We start from the raw sequence: 13,381 nt of genomic DNA on the forward strand, positions 1-13,381 counted from the left end.
TAAGCGGACGTAACGAATTTTGTGATTTTTTAGATTTGGAAATTGAAAATTTCAAGTGGAAAATGACAACTTGAGTCATAAATACATACTTAGGTTGAAGTGGTCATGGAATATCCAAGAGAAGATTTTGCAAAGACATATACTTTTATGGATCTGGAGCTCAAGAAGTCGAGGGCTGGAGCCTGATGTCGGTGAATTTCGCAGGAATTCCTGCTGTGATTAAAGCACTGGTTTAATAGTAAAGTCAGTAGTAACTGTGGATAGTTTTCTATAATCAGCTGCAAAAACTGCAACTATGACCCACAGAGGGTCTCCATGTCACAAAATGTGTCACACACACCCCCAATTCATAGGTTGAAACATAACCCCCACTGTGAAAGTATTTGGAGATGGGTCTTTGGGGGATGATTACGGTTCAATTAGGTCATGAGAGTGTGGCCCCATGATGAAGTTAATGCCCTTATAAAAAGAGGAGGAGACAGGGTGTGTGTGTGTTTGTGTATGTGTGTGTGTGTGTGTGCACGCGCACGTGCGCACAAACCAAGGAAGATCATGGGAGGACACACCCCAGAAGAGCTCTCACCAAGAACCTGACCCTGCTGGCACCTTGATCTTGGACATCCAGGCTTCAGAACTGTGAGGAATAATTCTGCTGTTGATGGTGCCCAGTCTTTGGTGTTCTGTGAGAGTAACCTGAATTGACTAAAGCAAGAGTCTATTTTTCTCTGAGCCTTACTCAAATTTGCATTGTGACTCATTTTACCAGTGGTTAGAAACAAATGGTGTAACAATTTGTCTCATACAAGTAGACATCAGAAATGTGCTAGGGGATGCAAAAGCTTGTATTTTAATGGAATTTTTAGCTCATTCTCTGGAACACCTGTTTATTATCAAGGCATCTAAGAAAGCTGCCACTTTTAGCCTTCTAGGTAATGTCAGCATGATGTTATCAACATGGAAGATCACCAATATGCCCCTCGGACTTGTAGACTCATTGAAGTCCCTTTGGAATTAATTATGACACAGAGCCAGAGGTCTGATGTAGCACCTTAGGGTTCCAGCTTGTTGGAATAGGAAAAACAAAACAAAAGTATTGGCAGGATAAACAGCTGCTTACAACATGTCAGGGCTTCAATAAATAAAGTAAAATTGGAACATCAGATGCAATTGAAGTAGCAAATTGATTCATCTGTTTTATAAAACGCACCAAGTTGGTTAGTTAAATGTGGATGCAATAAAAATCACAGATCTGCTTCTTTTAAAACTTTTTTGATAACATTGGTCAGTTTCTCTGGGACTATATTATTGTTTATTTAAAATTAATTAATTAATTACCTTTTATTTTAGAAAGACTGGGGTTTTCACTTTTAGTTTGCTGTCAAACTATTTTTGTTTAACAGGTCAGTAAGATTAATACAGCAGCTCTTTCATTTACTGATATTCAAAATCTCTCCAAAATGGGGAATATTCAGGCATGGGTCAAGGAATCTACTGGGTCTAAATGAGAAAGATCTAAGACCAAAGTCTACTTACGGTTTGCAATCCATAATCTGACACCCTGACTGTATACGTTCTGACAGTTATTCTTTCCCGGGCGTTAGTTTTGTTTCAAGTCTGTGTGCAACAATACCTGAAATGCTGAATATTTCTCTTTAATGATTGCATATTTTGTTTTTTTGATATATTGTGTTATAAGTGGCTATAAATTATTGTGTGTTTAATATGCAATAGCCCAGGTAAATGGACATAGACATGAAGGCCTGAATTTTAATGGTGTTAACTGCAGTGTCCCTCCCCCAATAAGCACTGTCTCTCTTTAATTTAGTGGGGTTTGACATGTGATGTGACTTAAGTCGGGAAATTGGATGAATGACCATTTCTCCAGCCAGGCCTCTATCAGACTGATGTTTTGAGCTGTAAAAATCAAGTAGGGCTTTAATGAGATACCCACCTCTTCTGGAGTATGGCTGTGCTTAACCGTTCATGCCCACCCTCTTCCCTGGATCATAAACATGCTCACCTACACTCTGATAATTAAATACAACCCATGATTTTGCTATTTCCTGTTAAGTCAACAAATCCATTTTAACTGGAGTGTTTCTCACTTGTATCTTCTACTTTTGTCAAATAGCAATTATTTTTCAAGGATAATGCAACCCCCTTCAACAAATATTTACTTATCAAGGTTTTCCTAAGAGATGTATTACATTTGGGACCCTTTTGGGAAGAAGGGACGGATTTGCATATCACAAATGATCAATTATTTCTAAGTCTTTGGGTAACTTTCTGCATTTTAGAGCAAATAATCTGGAATATCATTGCAAAAAATTTGACAGTGGGTACCACTGATTACAGATTCCATGGAGTCAACTGAGCCAGCATTTTAGAACTTGCAGAAATCTGAGTTATCAGATTTAATCTGGAATCTCCTGAAACTCCATCTCTGTAAACAATTTCAGCCTAATCTAAACTCTCCTCTCCCTCCTAAGGTCACAGGATCATAGGATCCATTACTATACACAGTCTTCAGGAACTCACCAGTATGAATTCAAAATATTTTGCACTTTTCAGTGTATATCAATTTCAACGGAGCAGAGTGGGTAGAAGCCCTGGAGAGGGTTTTAGGACATGTCGGTATCTCTTACACAAAATGTGGACGTGAGAGGAAACAGAACAGTGGGGGAGCAGCCGGAATGCAACGTGGGCTCTAAGGGTTGGTGCTTTTATTTGGTTTTCATTTTTAAGATAAGAAGTTTCAGTTTATCTTAATGCTGAAAGGAAGGGTTGTTTACAGAGGGAGAGAATGAAATTAAAGGGATAAGAGGGAATAATGGCATGGTAATGGAAAGGATCCAGAGAAAATACTCAGGAGTTTGACTAAGATAAAAGAAGAGGAAGAAGAGGAGGTATAGAAGTACATCTGGGCATGGACATGGGGAGCGTTAGGCTGGTGGTATTGAGTGGATTATTTATACCAATTTATATCCATTCGCTAATTGAGGAATATTTATCGAGTCCTATTTTCTGACCGATACTACAGTGAGCATTGGGGATACAGTGTGAAAAAGATGAGATATTTGTTTCTCTAGAGTTTACATTGTATCTTTAAAAAAAACCCTTAGAGTAACTGGGATAGAGAGGAAGACATTTGGGTCTTCCTGGTGAAATTTTTCATGAATTAGGATCAGCATCCAAAAGAGTGAAAGAAGGGCTTCCCTGGTGGCGCAGTGGTTGAGAGTCCGCCTGCCGATGCAGGGGATGCGGATTCGTGCCCCGGTCCGGGAGGCTCCCGCATGCCGTGGAGTGGCTGGGCCCGTGAGCCATGGCCGCTGAGCCTGCGCGTCCGGAGCCTGTGCTCCGCAACGGGAGAGGCCACAGCAGTGAGAGGCCCGCGTACCGCAAAAACAATGACAAAAACAAAAACTGAGCCTGGCATTCTTGTGGAATTTCCTCTCTAAGCATTTACCAAGTCCTAAGCAGCTGAGAGATGAATGACTAAGGAATGAAAAGCAAAATGGAAGCTACGAAGCTGGACACTAACCAGAGAAGAGTAGGGATTCTGGTGAGAACCAGGAGTTTCCCATGGACTCCTGCAAAGGGCTAGACCTGGAGAGTAGAGAGTGATGCTGAAAACAGGCGAGCCCTCGCTAAGCCACTTCTATCTCTGAGTGCATCAAGGTGAGCTTCTGCCCTGGTAACCCTGGACTGGAATAAAATCAAATACGGTCTGGAGAAAGACAACATCGTGTAGAGCAGCTACTTCTTTTCACGTCCAACCTTCAACAAAAATCACTCGACATCCTCCTCCTGTGGAGGAGACCCACAGGTAAAACAGGTAGTAGCTATCTATCTCAAATTCTTAACTATGATGAATATGTTTAAGAAATTTCATAACAAGATAGAAAATTTCTTCAGAGAACTAGAATTTATGAAATAGAACCAAAAGGAAATTATAGATCTGTAATAACTATCATTATTTCTATTATAAAATAATGATAATAATCTAGTTGATGTGTTTAATAGTATATTTGAAACAGTAGAAGAGAGTATTAGTAAACTGAATTATAGGTCAGGAGAAAATACACAAAATAAAGCCCAAAGAGAAACAGAATGGGAAATACAGAAAAAAATGTTACAAGATTTATATGGGCCTTGGTGAAAAGGTATAGCATACATTTAATCTGATTCCCAGGATGATAAAGACAGAAGAGAGAGAGAGAGAGAAAGGCAGAAGCAATATATGAAGAAAGGCTGTTCAAAAAATTTCCAAATCTGACAAAAGATATTAATTCACAGTTTCAAGAAATCACAGATTCATCCTCAAGCCTAATAAATACAATAATAATCACACCTTGAGACACAATGGTTAAATTTCACAAAACAAAGACAGAGAGGAGAAAACAATCTTAAAATCATGCAGGGATATTACCTTTAAAATCATCCAGAGCTGTTACCAAAGATTACTTTAAAGGGGCTAAAGCAGAAACAATGGGATGGCTTCTTTACACTGCAAAAAACAAAAACTGTGAAAATATAATTCTATACTCAGAGAAAATAGACTTTAAAGAATAAAGACCAAATATAGATGTTTTCAGGCAAAGAAAATCTGAACTAATTGACATAGTTCTTTGGCAGAAACAAAGTGATTCCAGAATCTTGGTACTGCAGGAAGAAGTGAAAAGCCAGGAAGGTTAGCATGCACTTAATAATAAATAGATGTTAATTATCTAAAACGAGAGTCATGTTAGTATATGGTGTTCAAAATAAGATTTATGTCCCTTTTGCTGAGGAAGGGAGAGTGGGACGTGGACCCCACAGCCCAGGCCAGGCTCCTGTTCTGACACTGAAGCATTGTTCATGCTTCAGTGTGTTTAGGATGAGTCTTCCTCAGAACCATCACTGACTTTTATCTTTTAATACACAAACTTGGCTAAATAGTTGAACGAAATGCAAAGGACTTGGAAGCCGTGGTGAGATACCTAAACTCACAAGCTTACCTTCTGTCTTGCATTTTGGACTCTCTGCCTTTCCTACCCTTAAAGATGAAATTTAACTTTTGAGCCAAAGGCTTATACTCTGATCCCAAGTCTTGGTGATGTTCTTTATTTCTAGTCCCTGAGCTGCCTTAGCACCAGTCAAGACATTGACAACAGTCACAAATTACTCTTTTTTGGACAAAGTGTCTTTCCTGATACCCTCTTTCAGCAGTTTGAAAGGGATAAGACTGGTATAAAGGCCCTAAGCTAGAACATTGTATGTAAGTGATGACCTCTCATTTCATTCTTTTCTTTTGGGAGTCACAGTACATTTTGTCTTAAGATCTGTTTCTATGTGCAAAAAAAAAAAAAAAAAGAATTTCAAAATGATGGCCACTTCTAGTTACAGACAAAATGTAGTAAGAGTTTTCCACTCTGTTCTTCCAAGTGATTACAGTTAAAAACTTCGGACAATACATAAAAAGCAAATATCAAAAACCTCTTAAAGATGGATAAAAGAAAAGTCAGGCTGGCTAAGGATGTGGAGATGTGAGAAAGGACAGTGGTGAGCTCCTTTTTTCTTTATCCCCTGTATATGGGAAGCACTACCTCCTACGTATCCCATCCTGGAGAAGCTCTTGACCCCGAAATGGAATGGGTGAAGATGAGAAAATGTCCAAGGAAGAACCCACTTTGTCCAGCCAAAGAGGCTGGAAGAGTGTCCCAGCAGGACAGAGTCTTCCACAAGAACCAGTGAACCCCCACTGGGCACCAGCAAATGACCACCCTCACTCCCTGCATCAGGGGACTCTGTGTCTGGTGGGTAACTGAGTGGAGCCCCAAAGGTGTGAGCACTGACTACGGTGACAAGAACCAGCCAGACCGCAGATCAGCTGTGGTGTAGCATTCCAGCAGCATGACCAGAGAGAATTGCAAAGGCTTTGCAAATTGAATTTTAATTCACGATCCACAAAGTAGCCAGGACCTATGTGCTAGACCTAGGTAGGATGGCTACCTGCTAAAGTAGAAGATTTAAATAGGAACCAAAGTGTCACAGGACAATACCCAATATGTCCAGGACACAAGTGAAAATTAGTTGCACACCAAGAAACAGAATATTTCAACTCTGATGAGCTCTGACAAAGAACAGACACTAACAATGAGATAAACATGCTCTAATTATCTGACAGGATCTTTTGTCTTCAAGTAGTTACTTGGTGACTTAAAAAACAAAACAAAACAAAACCCCCCAAAAAAAACCCTGAATAAAATGCCTGCTCTTTTGCTATGGGAATAGTAACCGGCACATTTAAACAACCCTTGTAGACTCTTAATTGGACATTATATAAATAAACTGACAGGCTCTTGGAAAGTGGATCCATGTTTAAAAGATGAAACCTAGAAAGGTGAGTTATTCCACAAATACGCCAGCTAGATCCCTTCTAGGGAGATTCAATCAGAATCCCTGCCTTCTAGGAACTTAAAATCGGTCCGTAGAGATGAGATACATCTGTGGGTGACACAGTGTAGTCAAACCCTAGATTATTTATGCCCAAATACACATCATTGGGCATGAATGAGTGGCCAGGAGAAATCTATTCTCATCTTCTTTTGAAAGTTCATGTGAGAGAATGGTGGGAAGCCTGGTAGATTGAGGTGGACACGTGAAGAATTTTTTATGTTTGTAACTTCAAATACACACAGATATATCTCTCATATCTCTGCAGGTGTCAGAGGGAAGACGGTTAGTGAGGAAACGCGCCATCCAGTTACATGATGCACACCACCCCCAAAACAGAGTATGCTTGCCTGTCATTGTTTGGAAAAATTTTGTGCATGGTCACTTACTAAAAGCTATTTATATAGTGCAGAACAGTTTTTAAAAAATAGAAAATAAATATTTAAAATCACAGGCACAGTTAATCTGTTGATGTCTTTTCTTCCCATTTTTTTTCCTAGTAATTTTTCTATCCTATGTTATATTATCTTGATGTAACTTAACCAAATACCTGGGAGTTATTTTTTATTCTTTGAGAGGAAATATCAGAGTAGAGTAGAAATGAGGTATACATTGTATGTTTGAATTTAATAATGAAGAGTCCTACAACCAGAGGTGATGCAGTTTCTCCACCACTGCACCATTGCCCAAATCCACAGAGGCCAACGTGAGGGTTCATATTATGAAGCCGAATCCAAGACAAGCACTCAGGCTTGGAAGTGGATGTGTCCGTGCAGAACAAGAGAGTCAGAGACTGTGCGGCTGGACAGACTTCCTTCCCAGTCACATCAGGGCAAAGAGGAGGTGTTAAGGATCTTCACCAAATCCTCAATTAGAAGGAATGAGCGTCCATCACTTGGGAAAACTTTCAGTTTCTTAAAAGGTTTAATATAGACCTGCTCTATGAGCTGACAATTTAATCCCTGGATATTTATCTCAGAGAAATAAAAACATAAGTACACACACACAACACACACAACTTCAAAAGTTTATAATAACTTTACTCAAAATAATCAGAACATCTGGAAACAACCCAAATGTCCATTGAGAGGGAGCATGAATGAACCAATTGTAGCTTATTCACTTCTCAGCAGGATATCTGAAGGAGCTACCAACAAACACAACCACATGGATGGATTTCAAAATAACACTTTGCTGAGTTAAAGAAGTCAGATACAGAAGAGCATGTATGTCTAATTCCTCTTCCATGAAGCTCAAGAACAGAAAAAATGAATCTGAGATGACAGAAATCAGAAGGATTGCCTGTGGGAAGCTGGGGACCAGTGAAAGGGGCACAAAGGAAATTGTATAAAGGGAATCTCTGTATCTTCATTAGGATGGTCTGACAAGGGTGAATGCATTTTTCAAACTCATTTAATTGTATACTTAAGATCTGTGTGTTTCATTGTGTGCATATTTTACCTAAAAATGTCTGTGTTGAGAAAAACACAGAAAGGCTGAGGAAATATGCCAGATTAAAGTCTATCCATCCATCCATCCATCCATCCATCCATCCATCCATCCACCATCTACTTATCTATCCATCTATCATCTATATATTGATCAGTTGATCAGTCAGTACATCTATCAAGCATCTGTAGATCAATCAATTGACCCATTCATCCATCCATCCATCCTTATCTATCTATCTATCTATCTATCTATCATCTATCTTCATCACTGAGACCCCATCAAAAAGCACTGAATATTGATTGCTATTATTACTATTATACATTTCAAGGATTTCAGTGGTTAGCACAGTTGATCATCTTTCCACCACTGCAAGCTTATGAGGTGGGTGTCCTTTCAAAGTTTGGGACAATCATTCTCACCACTTCTTGGGATTTTCATAAAGTTCCTAATTAAAGAGTGTTTTGAGTATTGGTAAACAGCTGGACCAACAGATCCTTTCCCAGAGGCAGATACCCTAAACCCTCACCGCACAGTCCTGGGCACTTTTTCTCCCAACGGAGCTGAGGACTTTGCTGCTGTGAGCTGGAATTGATGCTCTGATTACCTGTGCCACACACTGAAGCCTCCTCAGGAAGATGCCTATCAACACCTTTTCTGGTGGTTTTCTCTTTCTGATGTATGAGAACAGCATTAGCCTTCACTAACCTTTTTAACATCAGATTAGTCATTTTCTCCAACACTCTCTAATAGCATCCAGGACATCTCTATGTTATAGCATTAATGCACTGCCTTTTAATTACTTCAGATACCTGATATGTCTTTAGTGAGGCAGGAGAATACACATTGTTGGCAGAGTAACAGGAACCCTATTGTGCTAGCTATTCTATCTGAGTCACTGAATAATCTCGAGATAAGTCTGTGCTTCCCAGACATTTTGAAGACTAGTCATCTTTAAGGGATACAATATAAATTTTTCACCTGTTACTGTAATTCACCAGAGCCACTTATCATTCTGCTGGCCAGATAAATGAATTAAATACTTTATATAAAAAATTCACGGTTGTATCTAAATCATTAGAAGTTCTCAATAGTCACTTTATGATTTTTGACAAATGATTTTGTCAACGCTTACCATTTGCCAGACATATTTTAGGTGCTGAGAACACTGTAGTTAAAAAAATAAAAGAAAGAAATATATACCCTCACAGAAATGTAATTTTAGTTGAGTTTGGTGAATAATCAATAGGTAGACCATCAGTATATAACATGTCAGGGAAATAATCAGTTAGAGGGAAATAAAGCACAATATGGACCATATCGGAAGGCAGAAGTGGCCCCTTAATGTGTATGTCAGCAGGTTATCTAAGATGATGCCTAAAGCTCAGCCTTACAAGGTGTATGGGGCTCACGGTGTGGGTATCTGAGAGACAGGAGGAGTAGCTAACCATCGTGAAGGCCATTAATTCAGGTACAGAGATGAGGCTGGTGTTGGGCTAAAATGAAAGAGTGAGAAATGGCAGATGAGAGCAAGGAGGTGGTGGGGTGTCTACGTCGTGTAGGTGCTTGTAGACTGTGATGAAGAATATGTATTTTATTCTGAGCTATAAAGCCATTGCCCAGTGCGGAGCAGAAGAGTAACACTGAAGGACTTCTGTGTGTAAGGATCTCTCCCATTGCTGCACAGAGAGTGGACACCGTGGTCATCAGGTGATGTTACCACATTCCAGGTGGGATGTGATGATGGCTTGGATTAGAATCAGGCGTTAACAGATCAGGGCGTCGTCTGTTTTAAAGGAGATATACACTCTATTTGCTGACGTCTTCTGGTTTGCATATGGAAACAAAAAAGAAAATCGCTAGAATTCTCAAAGCATCTGGACTGCAGAACTGAATGGACGGTGTTGCTGTTTGCTGAGACAGGGAGCAGAGCAGAAGTGCCAGACTGGGGCAGAGTGTTGACAAGGATGCCTACTTTCAACAAGGGGCCAAAGATGCAAATCGGCCTTGTGGTCTATGAGCAAGTGGGCATTGGATGCAAAGCACACAAAGAAGCTCTGGACCAGAAACTGTATCTGGGACACACCTTTGGCTACGGTCTGTGTCTGCAACACTCCTGCCTCCCTTTCCTGACTGTGTGTGGGTCTTGTCTTCAGAAAATAGATTCTATTATTTTTTGTTTGTTTGTTTCCCACTTGCAGACATTTCTCACGTTCAGTGCCCTGCTCTTGGGAGCGCTTCTGGAATGCTCGAATGAGCAGTGACGGAAACCGTGATGATCCAGCACCATCTGGGGAAGGAAAGGGGGTGTCAGACCCTGTTGGAATGTGACAGTTGCACCAAAGTGGCTGTGCTCTCAGAGTCAGAGGGAGCTCTGTGAACCCGACAAAATACAGACACCTTATCCCATGGGGCTGACTCTACAGGCCCCCATCCCCCATTCCCGAAGCCAGGGAGAATCTGAAGCCCCAAGTCTACCCTTCTTTTAAAAAAATGTATATTAACCACCAGACAACGCCACTGCCCTCAAGAATGAAATGCACTGATTTTGACTTACCAACTGTCCTCAGCAGGATCATGTGTCTTCACCAACAACTGCAATTGGTGAATTCTCAAGAGCCCTGATACTTCTCTTCAGGGACGTCTACACAGCATGACTGTCTCCTCCATCCTCCCCTTGTTCTCCTTACATGTAGTACATGCCCACAAATGACTATGGAAATACTATGCTGTCGATAATCCGTACCAGGATCTGAAGAAATCACGGTGCTAAACAAATGCATGAAAAGTGAGAGAAAGAGACTGTGGTGTTAGAATATCTCTACTGAACTGATTTTCGTGTTCTTTAATGATAAAAGTCAGTTTCTTCTATGGAAACATTAAATCCAACAAAGAATCTCTTGGTGACAGCTTAGAGGAGGCTGAGGTTTGGTTAAAAAGTGTAAGTTGGTCCCTCCAGTCCCTTGCCCTGCGGACTTTGTGTTGTACAGCTGTTCTCCAACTTCTAATTATTGGTAGGGGTCTCACCACACAGTGCGAGTGTGTGTGTGTGTGTGTGTGCATATGTGCACGAGCATGTGCTTAGGGCCATTCATGACAGATTACAGGAAATTACTTTAGTTGAAGCAATATTTAATCCAAAGACAAAAGGAAGAAATATATATGTATGGGATTTTATTTTATTTCAGGAATATTTTTTTAAATAACATATTGTATTTTCTTTACTGAATACAAGCTATCATTGTGCAAATTATTCTGCAACTTGTTTATTAACAAAAATTTAGAACATTTGGAAGAGCACAAAGAAGAAAATGAAAACCATTAGTCCCAACAATTACAAATAAATTACGTTATCATGCTGGCATGTAGCTTTCAGCAATCTTCTGGACATATTGCATATTTAAATAACATAGGGGTTAACTATATGTTATGTGTCATAACCCATTTTTATCATTTAAAGTATTTGTTAAAAGAATCGATGTCATTAAACAGTATTTTACAAATTTATGCATGCTATTAATATTACTATCAGTTAAGAATTTAGTGGCTTAAGATAATCAGAGTGAACTTCATGTAAGTGGAAGTTCAACTGATGGGTGTGGGGGCATCTCTGCTCCACACAAACATCAGGGATCCAGGTTTGATCCAGATGTTCCACCTTCAACAACTACCCTCTCCAATTGCACTGGGTGTGGACGTTCTGCCAGAAAATGGTGTGATGAAAGCATTATGGCCCAGGTATGGAAGCGCTGGAATCATCTGTCCACCTTCCATGAGAAGGGCCACCCTAACTGCAAAGGATCCTGGGAGGTGAAGTCCTGCAGATAAGGTGGCAACATCTTCCGTCTGATCTCAGCTGCTGGGCCCAACCCATAAGGGCTCCCTTAGAACCTTTCTCAGCTTCATCTCTGCTGTGTGTGGTCTCAAGGCAACCACCTCTCCTGACCCCACAAGGTCCCCGATTTTCAGTCTGCCTCTTCCCTACCCTTTTGATCCAAAGCTGCTGATTCATGTCTAAATTAATTTCATTTTTTCTGATACCAACTAGCACTCACGAATAAAGTCCTGTTTTCCAAGTTCTTCCCTGAGAGTTTGGGGACTGGCCAGCTCTGGTTGTACAGGTTCGCTGAATGCTTTTGCCACCAGGCAGCATGGATCCTAAGTCGTGCCTTAAACCTCAGCTTAAACCAATGCCATGTTTCTTAGGGTTCTTTGATGGCAGTCCTGGCTTCAAGTACCAATTTTTATACAAATTAAAATAATTCTAGCTGCTGTAGCAAATAAACCCTGAAATGTCAGTGACTTCACATTAATTAATAAAATCCTGGTGATGGTTTTGGATGAGAGGTGTTTGCTCCATGGAGCCACTCAGAAGCCAGGTTGATGTTCCCTGCTGCTCACCCTGGTCAATGACACTCAGCCCATGGGGTAGAGGGAAGAGAAGACACTGGGGTCCAGTGGGCCTGACCTACAATGTGTGTGTCCCTTTGTCCATCACCTGTGAGCACCTCCCACCCCAGTCATACAGCCATGCCCCATGGAAGGCCTGGAAAGCAGCCCTACCTGCACACCCATGATTCCCAGAATGGAGTAGGGAAGAGTTTGGGTGGACAGCTGGTCACTCCTTCTACAGTCCAAGTTTATAGATAATTATTTGGAGCTAAGATGGCATGGATTATAAGTTTTATCTTAGATCAACTATTTCCTGATGAATTAATACTGACATCTTTATATCCTCCCTGAACTTTCTCTAAGTCACAGTATGAAATGTGATTTCTACAATGTTTCATAGGAGATTCGTCCAGAACAGCCTGTGCTGGTGTATGGGTTTCAAGCTTCACCCACAGACCTTATCTCTTCCTGAGTTTCCATGACTTGCGTTTTTACTAACTTCTGTGTCAATTACTTTTTACAAATCTTAAGTCATGCAGGTCATATATTGATCTCCATTTAGCTGAATACTACATATAAAATGAAGTTATTTTTATCTTATCCAATTATGACCTTTCCAACAAATATCTCTAATTTATAGAGGCTTATTTTGTACTGATATAGATGTCAGATTCCAATAATAAATGCAGGAAGGTAATAATAACTATATCCAAGCTTATAACTCCAGTTCACCATTTTATACCCAGGATCCCAAAATGATAAAACCAGCCTGATGTGAGAAATACTTTAGAAAGTATTTACAACAAAAACTTAATATAGAGTCTAAAGAAAGACATGTATAAGAAATGAGCATTTTATAAAGAATGTTTTGACAAAGAATATAATAACATTTTAATAATCTAAATTATTTTTGGAAGACCTTCAAGATGGCGGAGGAGTAAGATGTGGAGATCACCTTCCTCCCCACAAATACATCAGAAATACATCTACATGTGGAACAACTCCTACAGAACACCTACTGAACGCTGGCAGAAGACCTCAGACTTCCCAAAAGATATATATATATTTCTTCTTTTTCTCTTTTTGTGAGTGTGTGCAAGAGGGA

This window comes from Tursiops truncatus, chromosome 2 (assembly GCF_011762595.2).
Source record: "Tursiops truncatus isolate mTurTru1 chromosome 2, mTurTru1.mat.Y, whole genome shotgun sequence".
Taxonomy (NCBI): Eukaryota; Metazoa; Chordata; class Mammalia; order Artiodactyla; family Delphinidae; genus Tursiops; species Tursiops truncatus.